At 47.4% G+C, this 15,593-nt stretch overlaps 1 protein-coding gene and 1 pseudogene across 1 annotated transcript in view; one reads left to right on the top strand and one right to left on the bottom strand.

The window, feature by feature from the left end:
* The window catches only part of BCL2 (BCL2 apoptosis regulator), a 159,042-nt gene that overhangs the window by 61,743 nt on the left and 81,706 nt on the right, over window positions 1–15,593 (bottom strand). The window lies entirely within an intron of this gene.
* LOC120590950 (uncharacterized) lies at window positions 5,026–5,132 on the top strand (annotated as a pseudogene).

Here is a 15,593-nt window from a genome sequence, read left to right as displayed (position 1 = left end):
GTACATGCCCTCTAGGCGCGTCCCACCTCCCCTGTGGTGTGGGTGGCAGAACCTTATCTCCCCTCCCCGTTTTATCATGAAAAATCCAGACGTTCCCAACCACACATGGGGTAAATATGGTAGAAGAACCAAAACCAGAACAATAACACCACCGTCAAGAAAACAAAAAGCATCTTTTCAAGTAAGGAGGTCTCCAGTAAAACGTTCAAGGACCCATTCAAAACCTTGGCTGCGTGAGAAGGACACAGCTCGCTGTCCTGGCCATGTTCCGTTTTGTTTGTTTGGGTTTATTTTTGCCTCCTTTCTTCAGGGCCTCACAGATATGACATGGTGATTTAATTCTGTACAAACCTCGCCTCCCTCTCAGTTCTTAGAATGTAGGTAGATACCACTACCGGTGTTCTTAGAGCTACACAGCTTGCCACACCAGATAGAGCGAAGAGAACCCACATTTCATTGGAATCCCTACTTTCAGTTATTTGCAGGTTTTTCTTTACGATACAGGAAACCAAATATGAGGCACTGCTGTAGATACTGATAAATGGACTTCTAAGATGTCCTCGGTGGCTGGCAGAACAAAACCTGATTCATATCCAAAAAAAACACACCAAAAAGGAGATAATGACTCTTCTGTCGGGTGTCCAACTTACTTGTGACAACAGATCTGGTCAGAGGCGTCTGTGAAAGGACTCGCCCAAGTTCCTTCCTACCGTCCCAGGAGGAGAGATGGTCAGAAACCAAAGGGGAGCAAGAAGTGACAGCAGACCACGTGACGGAAAGAAAATGAAGCTGTGAAGCGAGGGGCGGCATTCGCACGCGGCTGCTGAAGCGCTGAGCCCTGAGCCCCGATTCATCCTTGTAAAGCCCCCTTTTCCTATTACCCCCCACGGAATGTACCTGGGGGCGTCTCCGAAGGTTCACATGTAAGTAAATTAAGTGGCTGATTCCATGTGACTTTACTGAATGAGTGGCGTTTAAACAGTTCCTTTTAAAAATGGAGTTAATTTAGTCATTCGCTCACTTCACGTTAGAATATTGGCAGCACAATTCTAGAGACGCGTAACCACACTAAGATTTTCGGAGACTTGGCTCTGCCGACAGGAAAACCACCTGAGGCCCTTTACCTAACCTTCCTAAACTCCCTGAGCCTCAGTTTACTTATCTGTAAAATGGCAAGGTCTAACAAGATGGTTTCTAAGGTTTCAGCCTCAGCACGTTGGGACTACAGATTTACGTGGACTCTACTGTACGAAAGACACCCTGCTGGGTACGACGACAGGGAGAGACATGCAAAGACACAGCCCCGACCTCGTCCTGTTTACGGTGTGACCGCCTGGCTGTGTTTCCAAACTTCCATCACAGGTTATGTTGACTAGTCATCAGATTTCTATCTTTCTTTAAACGTACGCCTCTCTTTGATGTCTAGAGACTTTTAGTCAAACGGGGTCCACTCCCATTCGCACGGGCTCAGCCCGGCGTCCTCACATGCACCTGGGCTTCACCTTTCTCCCGCAGCCATGCTTCCGGGCCTCCAACACCATCAGGCCTCTCGACTCCGTGGGCCTGAGGTGCCGTGTCTCGGGGGCTTGAGAAGGTGGGGTGATTCTCGATCCATGCAGCGGCCCACCCTCTTTCCTCCCTCAAGGACGAATGTCCTGGCCCACAGTGTGAGGACAAGAGACCTGTTTCAAGAGCTGTCAACACCCAGGCTCGGCACACAGGCTGTCCCTGGGCGGGACAGCTCTGTGAATCGATCGTGCTTCGCGGGGAGTGGCTGGTTTGTGCGGGCACACTTTGCTGTGACCGAGTCCCTATGAAAATGTCTAAACGCAAGTGAGAAAAAAGCAAACAGACTACTTCCACGTCCACGGCAGGAGGGCCAAGACAAGGTTTTACTGAAAGCCGACTCCTCTTTCCTGAAGACGGAGAGCAAGCACAGGGGCATAAAGAGAATTCTTCTGTCAAGACCCGCTAGTGACTAAGATCAGGAGACAAAGCCCTCGACGTGGACGATGCCGTCACGCCCGGTACAAGAGAAAACCTTAGGGATGTGCCACAAGGGTCCAGAAATTAGAAATAAACTATTTCTAATTGTAAAAAAGAGCCTCCGGAGAAGATGTCACGTGTGACTGTGATGTATTAAGGTGGCAATTAGCAAGCAGAGCAAATTAATGTCACTTGAAGCTAAGATATAAGACACAAGCCCCTACTAATGAAATGCAGTTAATAGGAAGGAGTCAAGTGCGTTGTCACAGAGAGCTGGGTATATATCACCATGGCTATAACCTGCTACTTGGGGCAAGTCAAGAGATTTCTCTTAAGAAATACTCGCACACTTCATATTATACACACACACACACACACACATACACATATATATATAATGGGGCCAATTATATATCTTCAACGTATAGAATTGTGAGAAGTGACACTATAAATAAACTTTCTATATGGTAAACAATAGAAATGTGAAGCATTATTATAATGAGACATATCTGTTCAAATACATGTTACTTTATTAAAAATTATTTGATTTCTAATCTAGCTTTGGTCTTTTTGGTTCTTTTAGGAATGAGTTTCTAATTAATTCAGTTTATATGCATTTCTTACCTAAACTCTTTTCACATTTTCAAAGCACAAGTGACAGAAGAACACAAGCTTAAAATAACCAGAGAAACAGCACCACAGAAATAGAATAGGTAGATAATTTTAAAAGCATTTAGCCTTTGTCCCAGCAACACGCTTCTGGTAATTTATCCTGCTTATATATGAACTGAGTACTAAACATGTATGTCTATCAGAGCATCACTTGTAATAGCAAAAGACTGGAAATTCACCCAGTGCCCATCGGTAGGGGTGGTTGGTTTAACACGTGTAGTAAATAGTTATGTAGTGCCAGCGGACGGCTTCTCCCTGCGTTCACTCTTTTGACCCGATTTCGTATGGAACATCAGCCTACGTGACACGAACTGTCACACTGATAGCCCTTGTGGATTGGGATCCAGTCGCCATGTGAAGAAACCTGGGCTAGTCTCCTAGAGACACAAATTCCAGCTGGCAGCCAGAATCCATCACCGACACGAGGAAAGCCCTCTTGGACCATCTAGCCCCAGTCAAGCTGCTGGTCGGCCTCATCCATATGAGCAAATCCACACAAAACCGGGAGAAAAACCGCCCCGCTGACCCCGGTCCAAAGAGCTCACTCATAGAATTGTGAATAAGTAAAATCATTATTGTTGTAAGGCCCCCAGTTAATGGAACAAAGTTGTGCAGCGATAGATAATGGACACACCTGGCTCTGCCTCAAACAGCACGATGCTGTGAAGGCAGCATCCTGCCTCCGCAGGAAGAGAAGGGATGCTCTCTGTGCTGACATGCTGAGTCTCCAAGATAAACTGTTGAATTAACAGGCCGAGTGAAGAACAGGCTAGTAGTACGCTGCCTTTTGTGTAAGAGAAAGGGAAACATTGTATATCTATATATATCTGCAAAAAAAAAAAGGAACACTGGATATATACTCAAGAAATTAACATACACAGTTACCTGTTTTAATAAAGAGTAGATGGGAGGGGGTGGAAATGAGACATCGATAAACACCTTTCTAAACTGTTTCAGCACATCAACCATGTGAATATATTATCTATTCTGAAATACTACTTTTCATTGAAAAAAACTAGGCTGTTATAAGACAGAAATGACAGCTTGAAAAAGTTACACTTCAAACTGATTATTATAATTCTACCATGATACCACCCTTCCTAATGGCCTTCTTTTGAACCAGCGTAATCCATTCTTTGTAATACATATATAGGGTTATCTGCACACACTTTTTATCTTTCCTGCCAGATCATACGTGCCTTGAAAGCAGTGGCCAGGTCTCATGAATTTTTGTTTCTTCTGCAACTGGCAAGCACAGTGCAGAGCACAGAGTAAGTGATCAGTAAATATGGTTCAGTCAAAGAAATATCTTTCTGACATCTCTCATAGTCTCCGTTGTTAATGCTTGGCAAGTTCTATGAGATCTTCCACAGCCTGACGGCTCCCACCTGTACACGCACCCCAAACGCCATCGCTGAGGAAAACGGTAAGCACTGTTATCATTTGGACCCCGTGTCTCTCAGTCAGATCTGCTGGGCAGAGTATATACAGAAGCTAAATTTGAATGCCACAAAAGGAAGAAAAGGCTAAGCAAACTCCCTCATTTGGAAAGACAACAATACCCATTTGACTAGAGGAAGTCTAGAAAAAGAAAGATCTTTTATTATTTCTCATAAGTAACAAATTTCACTTCTGTGGTTGAGTAAGCAGCAGCCTGCAGCAAACTTATACTCTGCAAAGCAAACAGAGTGATGCGGATACGTGGGCTGTGGGCCTGGGGAGCCAGAGGCCCCCTTCCCATACTCACGCCTCCGGAGAAGTCGGTGCGCAGGCCGCTGTGGAGTCCGCTGTTGGGACTTCAGCATTTCTAGGAAAGGGGAGACCACAGCTTTCTCTGTAACCCCTTCTGGGGTTTGACGACTCTCACTGGAAACCTTCACTCGCCTTGAACCTGTACCTTTCTGACTGTGCCCTTCGCCCTCCTCTTCTGCTATAGCTCACCATCTCCAGGTCTGACCCCGGGGGACGTTTAACCTCTGCGAGGAGAAGTCTGGGTCAGCTCCAGGGCTGTGCCCGCATCCCTCCCTCCAGGATGCACTCGGCCAGTGTGCAGAGCCATCCCAACCCTGTGCGTCTGGGACTAAGCTGTTCGGGCACCCCCCGTGGCCTTGGCGCTAGGTCCGCGTTCTGTGAACGTAACACCAGGTGAGAGCCATGGGTGATGACGAGGTAGAAGGTACAGGGATAAGTACTAAAGGGCACGAGTGAGTACGACTGGAGACTAAGGGTGTGGATACAGTTGACGCAACGAAGACAGGGCATCTAAACAGTCCTCCGCCGGACGTGGTTCCCTAGTGGAGCGGTTAGCACGTCTACTTTACACGCAGAAGGTCCTGGGTTCGTGCCCCAGTGGGGCCACGGTCCATGGTCTACGGCCATGCCACCCTGAACAAGCCCGATCTCATCTGATCTCAGAAGCTAAGCAGGGTTGGGCCTGGTTAGTACCTGGATGGGAAGACAAGGTGCTGTAGCCATAAAGAATTTAAAAATATATATAATAAATAAACAGTCCTCTGCCTATAAGCCCTGTCTTTGTCTCTCTCTTATCAAATGATTCCAATTCCTCGATTTTCTCCTGGACTTCATTTCCCACTTCTTAAAATCCATTTCACGGTTCTCTGCGATGCTGCACTTCTCTGTCCCCGACAGCTACAGCAGTAGGGACTCTGTCATTGTGGGGGTTACCGTGCGGAGGTTCTACAAGGTAAAGGGAGGAGGAAAGCTGAGGTGACAGTATAAGATCGCGGTGTGCTTTTGCCACGACAGATCAGCTTACGTGGGTCGTGTGCCTGCCGTGTGCAAGGGGCTGGGTTACATGCTGTTGGAGACGCAAAGGAGTCAGACGTCACCTCTGCCACTTAACAAGAAGGACATGGAGACGATGGGGTTTAAAGAAGAGGACGTTGGCTTGGATATGCAGAGCTCACCCATCGGGACCGGGCGGAATGGAGGCGGAGGGAAGGGCAAAGCAGGAGACAATCAACGCGCAGGTCGGAGGACGCCTGGACGCCGTCCTGGACACAGAGAAGAAAGGGGAGAGGACCGAGCACGGTCTCCAGAGTTGGGGTCTGGAGAAAAAGGAAACGGGTGCTACTCCTGACAGGGGCAGCGCGCGCTCCTGGGGAGCTGGCCTGGCCCAGGACGTGCTGAACGTCGGGACAAGAGGACATTTAACGTGAAACTTCAGATGAGCAAATACGATGAGGAATAATACAGTTTTATGACTGATAAGTCATCGGCGGAAAGAGCCTTTCTGAAGAAGCGAGTGCCGAGGGGAGAAGAAGAAAAAGAAATGGCTTGGGGACCTCGTCTCAGTTGGACGTCTGAGCTCCTCCAAGCGCCGTGTCACAGGGGAGGAGGGAGAGGGCTGTGAGCATGGGGAGGGGGGCCCAGGAGCCCCTACAGGGCAGGGCGCGTCCCATTCATCTTGGTACAGATCCATGCGACCGAGCGCGCTCTGGCCCCCGGAGGTGCTGCATACGTGCTTCTTCGTAAGCGTCTGCAGAGGGGAAGGGACATGCAGTCGTCGGGGAAGTGGGGAGAAGCACTTCCCCGACAGTGACGGAGCCGTGTCGCATGCGTCGAAGGAGAAGCATTTCCGACGGCCAAGGCTAATGCCGCAGGGAGAATCGGTTACGAGATTTCCTGAAGACCAAGGGTCCCCGCGAGGGTTCCACCCTGGGGGGCCAGCAGAGCGCTGGGCAGGTGAGTCTGGATGGTAGAGTCCGACACCTCCCCACCCCCCAGGGTGACACTGCCCTGTCTGACATGAAAAACATCCCTGGATTTCCCGTTCTGTTTAATGTCCGTGTTGCTTTCCTTTTGACTGTGAGATCTGGAATCTTTGAATAAAAAGTCTGAAAGGAAACTCAGGGTAGTCAAGCTTGCACAAACTCCACTGACGATACCGTCTGCTTACTCTAACCTCAACTTTGGAAAAAGAAGAAATTAAAATGAGAATTACCTTTTCCCAAAAAAAAACAAAGACAAGACAAGACAAGACTACTCAAAGACCCGACAAGACAAGACAAGACTACTCAAAGACCCTGGATGTTTATTCTGCAGTGAGGGAAGAAACTGTGAACAAGGAGCACTGAAGACCGAAGTCAGCATATCCATCTGCTCCGGGTCCTGCCACTGGGCCATTACTCCTTCTGCTCTGCTGATAGGTGTCAGCCAACCAATTCTGTTTCATTTGTGCAAGTTGAGAGGCCACCTGTCGCAGAATACACTCGCGCATGAAACAAAGTGAGCATTTCTTATTTCTGTGCTTCCCATGTGATTTTTTTCAACACAAAGTCCTCACTTTCACCTAAAGCAGATTTCAGAAATGCTGACAGCGAAGAACGGGTAGAAACAAGGCAATCTTTTGTCTATGAAGACTGTTAATGACCCACTCCCAGAAGGACCCCTCTTTCCCCCCAAGACTGGTGAATTAATCCATCCACGTTTTTTCGCTCATTTCCCTGGCTGTTACAGGCTGAAGTGGAGAAAAACGGTTCTACAAGGGGACGTGGTATATTTGCGCTAAAAACTGGCACCACATGATTCCAGCGAAGGGAGCCAAAAAGGAACACGCAGGGAACAGCATGAATGAAGGCAAACTGAGAAGAAGGGAAGTCTGCCATGCGGAAGGGCTGTGCGTGGGGCGAGGGGGTGCAGGGTAGAGTACTAGGCTGAGGACCTGCAGCCGAGGAGGCTGGGGCAGAGGGCAGGGTCTTCGTGGAGGACTTTAATGATCAGGCTAAGGCAGGCTGGCCTCTTCCTGAGAACTGGCACCAGTGGAAGCTCCGAGCCAGGGAATATGAAGGTCGCAGAGTAGGGACAGCTAGCCAGAGGAAGCCCCTGCAGCAGAGCATGGCCAGCCCCACCGGCCTGCACAAAGTGCCGTGGGAATGGACGCACAGTGGAGCTCAAAGTCCAGGGATCACCTGACCTCCATAAGCCCTTGCTCTCACAGGTGGCCCACAGTGACATTTGGGGTCTCCCGGAATTAGCATCAGTTCAGAGCCAGTGTCCTGTAGTCCCCGGAAGTCACCCTGTACAGTCACCTTGGTAAAAGGCTGTATGTAGGTCCCTTCAGGGAAGGGTGGGAGAAAGATTTATAGTGTACATTTCTGGCAGTGTAGCGGGGTGCTTCCCCAAGGTGACCCAGCCTCCCCTTCATTCAAGGGGTTCTAGCTCTGTAAATTGGCTCCAGTATGGAATTGACTGAGGGGACACGACTCTGTTTTTGACTCAAATTAGGCTCATGTTCACTTGACCTAGAGTGCTTCCGCTTGCACAGACGGAGTAAGAATTTAGTCGAGGGCCCAGCCATTTCACTTCGAAAACACCAGGAGGGCGGAGTTTGAGATGGCAAAATGCAGTACACATGTCTTTGGATAAGAAGAAAGTGAGACGATCCACCAAACAGGACCCAGATTTGGGGACCAGGACAAGGTGCCCCCATTGCCAGAGACTAGGGCGGCTTGGTTTGGGGAAGGAAGAGGCAGAGCTGGGTCCAAAACGGTGGTGGATAATCCAAGCAGGTGTGACCAGCAGAGGGCTGGAAATGCGGGGTAGAAACGGCAGAACTCTCGGGTCTGGGGATGGGGACTTGGGACCGACCTGCACACAAGTAGAAACCTTTAGATGAGATCTGAGAGAGAGAGAGAGAGAGAGAAGAGTGAGGTCTGCACCGGGACAAACGTCTGCGGTCACCCGGTGGAAAGGGCGAAAGCCGGAGCGCTGGACGGGGGTGGCGGCTGGCACCATCAGAGGGAGAATCCGGCTTGTGGAACAGAAGCAGGAGGTCTCGTGTTTACAGAGAGACGTCTCCCCAGTTCCTGCTGCTACAGAAAGGTAGAGCAGCCTGGCTCTGATGTTCTCAGACACTGGTGTGCAAGCCCCTTATAAAACAGCTGTTTTATCAGAGTGATAGCAACGGAAGACCCACCGGAGGGGCGGTGGGAAGCGGGCGCTGGGAGTGAAGAAGCAGAGTGAGAGACGATGCAGCTTCTAAAGAAGCTTGAAAACGTGGGGAGGAGCCAGGCCGGCAGTGAAAGCAGCTGTACAATTAAAAGCAATTTGTCCCAGGGTTTGGGAGCCCTGAGTTTACTTGTGGGCAGTGAAGGGGAGATGAAGGTTCTAGAAGGCCGAGCAAGGCTGGGGACCCCTGGAAGGGCCTGGACCACTCCAACGGGGGACAGAGGGAGAAGGTACAGAATGTGAATATACAGGAGGCGACTCACGGAGGCCGTAGCAGGGGAGAGCTTCAGGCCCAAGGAAGAATAATTTTTTCTTCCTGACAACAGTCAACGTCAGATTAGCACCGAGTCTTTATTATCTTATGAGTGGCTTAAAATTTCCCTCCCACGGTACACTTTCCAAGTACATTTGCTTAAAACTTCCTTAATTTGGAACGTCTTCATCGGCGATGAATTTCTAGCCACAATTCTATGAGCAAATGTATTAGTTTAAATGCATACTGTTCTTTTGTGAATGAAATTCAGAGAAACCGAACCTCTAATGAAAGATGCTGGGTTAAGAGATAGTAGCTTTATCTGGGTTTCAGTCATATGTCTCTGAATGAGCTCATCTCGCCATGAGCCTTCTGCTTTCCTTCTGGGTCATCTTCCCCCTGCCGTTCGTACAGTGCTTTAAGTTTTACATTTTCTTTCCATTCGCTTAGGCAGGACTCCACGAAGCAAATGCAGCTTCTCGCGAATCTCTGAACATCTGGCCCCTCCTGAGGCTGCCCGAACCCTCGTGCTTGCTCGACCTTCACTCGAGATATTTCTGACGCAGATCCAAATCTCCAGCCTCTGTCTTTACTTCACACTCCTCGTCCCGGATATCAAGTTTTATGCCTAAACGCTGCTCTAGTCTTACTGTGTCTGTTTTGTGGCCTGCATTTCTGCATGTCTTTTCAAAGCCTCTCGAGAGTGACTGGTCTTGTTTTCTTTTGACTCAAACCTTCGTACTGACTCATGCCCACAGGAATCTCTGTGTGGCATCCTTTATTTCCAGTTTTAAGCCATCTGTATTTTTTAAGTGGTCACCGTTAATCCTTAACTAAAATTCCCTTTGACGGAGCACTGTAGTTTTGGTAACCCATTACTTTCTCCATTTTATTTGAGAGAGTCTGGCCTCGCTGCAGCCTTTCATGCGTGCACAGTGAAACAGGGACCTCACAACAGTACACGCTGCTGACGTGCCGTCTTCCTCTCCTGCGTGTACAATGTCATGGCATTCGGAATTATCCTAAATCGGCGGCCATCTCTGGCTCTACATAGCAAGTAGAGACACGTTTACCCACACAGCAGAGCCACTCTGTGCAACCAGAGGCACTTCGATCATGAAGATCAGGGGACAGGCCATCTATGACTGTCCTGGTCATCGCGCAAGTTTTATCCGAATGCGATCAGGTTTTACCGGAAGTGTAATCCATTTGCTCTGCGGGGTTGGGGGAGTGGGGTGGGGGGAGGGTTATGAATTCAATAGTAGATAGGATATGGCATTTCTAGCTGCCCTCATTATTATGGACGACTTCTAAGTGGCCCTAAAAACACTGCAGGTAATAGTTTTGAAAACTGAGTTTCTCCCAAAGGAAAGAAAGGAGGGGGTTACGCTTTTAATGGCCACGTGAAGTAGGGTGTCACGTGTCAGAGATTAGAAAACCAAGGCTGGAGAGCGATAAGTGACCACAAGCCACAGCTGGGACCCAGGTACGTACCTGAGGTCCGAATTCCAAGCTTTTATCAAATATAGGTCACTATCTTTAAATGATGGAGGAAAAAGTGTGAAAAAAAATTGCCGAAAGGATCTGTGAGAAAGGACACATAGAAATGTCAAATTTGTTAAGATACATGTCCCCTAATTTAGACATCACTCCTCATTAGAACTAAGTGACCTAAAGTCTTATAAGCAATGAAAGAGAAAAGCAGGTAATCAGATTCACGCTAACTGTACGTGTTATTTTCCCTCCCCAAACTGTAAAAGTCGGTTTCAGATTCTCAAATAAAAGTGTATGTAAAAACAGTAAAACAGGCCGATCTCTTATTCTTGCAGCCAGTCATAGCAACCTGGGCGTTTTTCTTGGCAAATAGTCAAATGTCACACACCAGCATCACATGCTTCATACTATTTTAGTCAATATGATCTGTGTTAAAGTCACCTGAATCAGGTGATTGTTTGATCTTATTATCACCAACAGGTCCTCACACAACACCCCTCACTGCTGATGAACTAATGAGAAAGACTTTAGGAAACTAGAGTTTTCTTAGAAAAGGGAAAAAAAAAGCAGTTCTCAGTAAAAGATAAACCACAGAGCTACTGCGTTCAGACAAGTTGTACATATTAAACCACACACAAACTACATCAAAATAATGTTTAGGCTCTGTCTAATCCACAAATGCGAGTAAATTCAGAATTAAGGAGTTAAGACCAGAATCCTACTCGAGACTTTCTCCGACGCTGAGAATAAACTGAAGAAGGATGGACTCGAATTCTCGATTACCCCACCTGCTCTCCACACCGCTCTAATAACCCATAGCAACCCAGAGGTCCTTTACGTGGTGAGACCAACAGCTAACATCTTTCGCAGAATAGGCTGGTCAGAGTTCTCAGAGAATCTATTTCTATCTCAAAGAACAGGGAAGCCTTGGGTTCTTGGGGACACAGGGTCCCAAAACGATGTCAGATTTACAATAAAAAATTAGAGGCAGGGCTGGGAGAAGCATTTGTCAGGTAGGAGACCTAGCAACGGAAAAATCAAGGACGAAAACAGCTGAGACAGGCCAATGACCTTGAAAGGTGTACCCACAATGCTGTGGGAGGGTGGGCTTGCCGGCCCTAAAATGCAATCTTCGTGGCAGGCAATGGCTCCAAACGCAAGCCCCTTTTGTGGGAAACCTGAGAAATATGAAGAAATGGAAGGAGGAGAAGAGGGACAAAGAAGAAGGAAAGAAGGAAAACAGACACGGTGGTCGGTGTCGGCAGCCGGGGTGAGGGTAGGAAGCACCAAGGTCCACGATTTAGAGAATGGATCGTGCTCGCACCGCAGAGAAGAGGCGAGACACACATCTCTGCACGGCTCAGGAGACGGTCTGTGAGATCCAACCCTTCTGCCTGCTGCCAGGCTTCTAACGCCACATCAACAGTCAGTGTAAAAGCATCTGAGCTATAAACCATGTTCACAGGAACCCTCAGTCAGACCTCAACTTGACATACATCCATCTGTGTAGTTTCAAGTTTGACTCAAATGTTAAGAAGTTGTGTGAGAGATGTTTTACTTTTTGAGTTCTGACCAGACCTGTAAAGAAGCAAATGAAAGTCAAGAGGGAAATTTCTAGCTGCATGCTAACCAAATAATGTCGGGTAAAAATCCTAAAAATAAAATAACACTTCAGGCCATCGAGTCCATTTCTGTACATACTACTTCCCCAGAACCCACCTCTACTAAACCGTGATCCCCTCTTAATGACGTCTCGTATATATTGCTGTGATGGTCTTATGGCCCTATATTTGTCTTGAAGTTTGTGATTTTGAAGGCACCCCACCCCATCCTCCCCTGCAAGGTAGAGGCGCTGGCCCTTGGCAGCGACAATGTCACAGACACACAGCAGGATATCGAAAAGGGTACTTTCATCCACGGCTCGTGGAAACAGAAATTGCTGTTCCATTCATAAAGCAACCTGGAAATACCTATCCAAATTCAAACACAGCGTCACTGATCGAGCCATCCCGCGCCCGTATGACCACAGGGTTGTTCACTACAGCATCGTTTGTAGTAACATCACTCAGGAAGCCATGCTACACGCAACCGAGGAATAGTAGGCAGTCAGGAAAAAGAAAGAATGCAGGAATTTCAACAACGAATCATCGTTATGAGAGAAAAAAGCAAGATGCAGACAGGGAGATAAAATACGATCTGATTTTTACAAAACAATGACAAAAATACAAAATGTGCGTGTGAATAGCTGTCTATCATCGATCAATCTGTCTGATATAATTACACAAACGTGGAAGAAAGCGTGGAAGGGCGTACAAGGCTGGTAACGCTGGCAACATGGGGGAGAAGGATTAGGGGAGGAAGGGAGTGGGAGGAAAGAAATAAGTGAAAATGAAAGAAGATGTCAACCATAAAAACCACATGGATGCTGTGATCTCGTTTATCGGAAATCATGTGTGTTTACTTAGGTAAATGTATATAAACAGACGATGACGGGATAGTCTACAAAACGTCAATGGTTTGTATTTCAGGAGGCTGAGATGTCTTTATAATTTTCACTTTATTCTTCATATGTTATTTTTAAAAGTATTTACAACCACGTGCATTATTTACATAATCCGAAAAAAAAAATCACTGATGGGGGGGGTTAAAATATGAAATGTCCTACACAGGGCATCATAGGCCCCCAGAGGGGAAGCAAGCAGAGGTTAAGAGTTGTAAAGTCATGCTGGGACCAGACTGGGAAGAGTCCCAGTGTGAGGCGAAGACAGGACCCCTTGCAAGACGCGTACCGACACATTAACAACAGGCTGTTTCTTTCTGGTGATAAATTATGAGTGATTTTCTTCTTCTTTTTGCTTTTCTCTTATTTTCCATATTTTCTGCAAAAACCGTATCTTGTGTTTATAATCAGAACAAAAGTATTATTTTAAAAATTCTGCCATGAAGGCTTTTAAGTGGGAGGGGGTAGTCATCAAGGGGACTTTTCAGGATATTATATAGTGGGCCCTGGGGACAGATTTACAAAGCAGTGGTTGTCAGTGTGAGTTGATAATGGCCCCAAATGAGGAGGAAACGGTGAGAATGAAAAGCGACGTGTGGGCCTCAGATGGTTTCTGAACAAAGGGATGACAGAGTGACACGTTGCTGAAGAACTGAGTTCAGTGGCCCTTTGTAAGGTTCAGACGGACGCCTACAAAAACAGGCTGATGCAATGCAACCCCCCAAATGCAGAGCGCTGTCACTGTTTTAGAGACGCGCTCATTTTTATCATCAAGTCTCTAAATGCGGTCACATCGTGGAAGCCATATCAAGGAAAGCTGCAAGACCCAAGGCAAAAAACAAAAGTAGTCAAACCATAAAAGATGAAGAGCAAGTATGTGATAAGATTATGTAAAAAGCTTCCCTCCACACAAAAAGGACATACATCATGGAAAAGCACTGCATCAAAACAAAACAAAACAACAACAAAAACAAAACAAAAAACACAGATTTTGCAGATCGAATTTTGCAGGGAAGGGAACTTCTGGTTTATACTGTCGCCAACATAGCACGTTTATGATGAGTGTTAGGAGAAATCAGACGTTTTTATTTAATTGTGGTTTGCCTTCTTCTAAAAGTTGGCTGGCACATTCTGAGAACTCCCCTTCATTAGAAGTATTCAGGAAGAGAGGAGCTGAAGGAAGTACCAGTAGAAGGCTTTTTAGGTTCTTCTCGGCTTCACGATTCTCTGACTCAAGATGAGACATGATGCCGAATGCCAGATTTGATGCCTTCTCCCTCTCAGATGTTCCAATGGAGGGAGTTGACTAAATAAACTGTGTTTATGTTTTCTGGCATTCCTGAAGCAGATGTAACAGAACTGAGGGCAAACAATTCTAGTAATGCAATTCACGCATTGCCATTGAAACACCACGTAATCACGAAACTAAAATGTTTACCCAATAATCAAAGACTGAGGCAAAGAAACCCAAAGGCATTTTGTAAGACAAAGTACTGGCTAGTACTTCCACCAAAAGAATTTATTGAGTGCTATCCCGAATTGGCTCATCAGAAAGTCAATGTGACTTGGTTTCGAATCACACCAAGGATGGCCCTGCTACTATTCTGAATGGTTAGGAAAGAGTTAGGACGAATCGGGTTGGTTTTCATAGAGAAACAGGGTCCTTCTGACAGTTGCAGGACAGGCTTGTCAGAGTGACTCAGTAAGCAACAGCCTCCTCCAAATGAGGCTCACCATGACCCTTCTCCCCGTGCGAAACTACCTCCAGTGCCAATCGGTGGCATCCTCTCATTCTCTCTCTGAGTGGTGTGTCTGCTTCTGCTCTCGTGCCTGTCTCCGCTGGGACTCCCTCTGTCCCAGCATGGCCCCTCCATCACCCCAATTCTCTGTCTTCCTCCAAGTCTGGCTCCAGGCTCACCTCTCAATTCTTTCTGAATCCTCTTCCTGATTCGTACGCTTAAATTAACATGAAATAATTTACCACGTTTGTTGACAAGAATGACCCCGGTGAATGATTTCATCGGATCTCCTCAAACCCTGCCTCTCTCTCTCCCTGGCCCGGCCCGGCCCGGCCCGGCCCAGCGTGGAGACAGGAAAACCTCCTCCTTCCTTTTTCTTCCTCCTTTCAGTTTAGTATTTATCAAACACCTACTTTATGCAAAGCGACGTTCAGGGTTTTCTCACCCCCCACATACGATTTCACTCGACCTCCTCACAAACCTCCCCAGAAATCGAGAATTTTCTACCCGTCGAATGCTGCTCCTCTCCCGTTTTTCAGGGGTTTTTCTGCGGCGGCGCCGTTCACTCAGTCCCTTGGTATCGCGTCCTCCTCAGCCCCGCACCCGAGCAAGGGCCAATTCTGGATCTGCCATCTGTATCTTCCCTGCCCTTACAGCCTCCTCAGGACTGGTCTGCTTCTGGTGTCCCCGCCGCCAGGTTAGCATTCGAACACGAGTTGGCTGATATCACTACATGCATCCAAAACTTTAAGTGATTCCTACTGTTTACATTATATCGCCTGAGTCCCCTAGTTTGACATTAAAGGACCTCTGCCTGTACCATCCCGCCACCCAGTAAAGCTTGTCTTACAAACACGCAGGACTTCTGATTCCCCAGCGAAACCAAGCAACTGTGCTCTGAGAAGTCTTTGTCCACGCGGCAGCCAGTGTGCGCAGTGGCCTGCTCCTACCGCTCGTTCCAGAGGAAAATCCTACTTTT

Source organism: Pteropus medius, unplaced genomic scaffold (genome assembly GCF_902729225.1).
Source record: "Pteropus medius unplaced genomic scaffold, Ma_sr-lr_union100, whole genome shotgun sequence".
Lineage (NCBI taxonomy): Eukaryota > Metazoa > Chordata > Mammalia > Chiroptera > Pteropodidae > Pteropus > Pteropus medius.
Note: the sequence above shows the minus strand (reverse complement) of the source record. Positions and strands in the feature narration are given on the sequence as shown.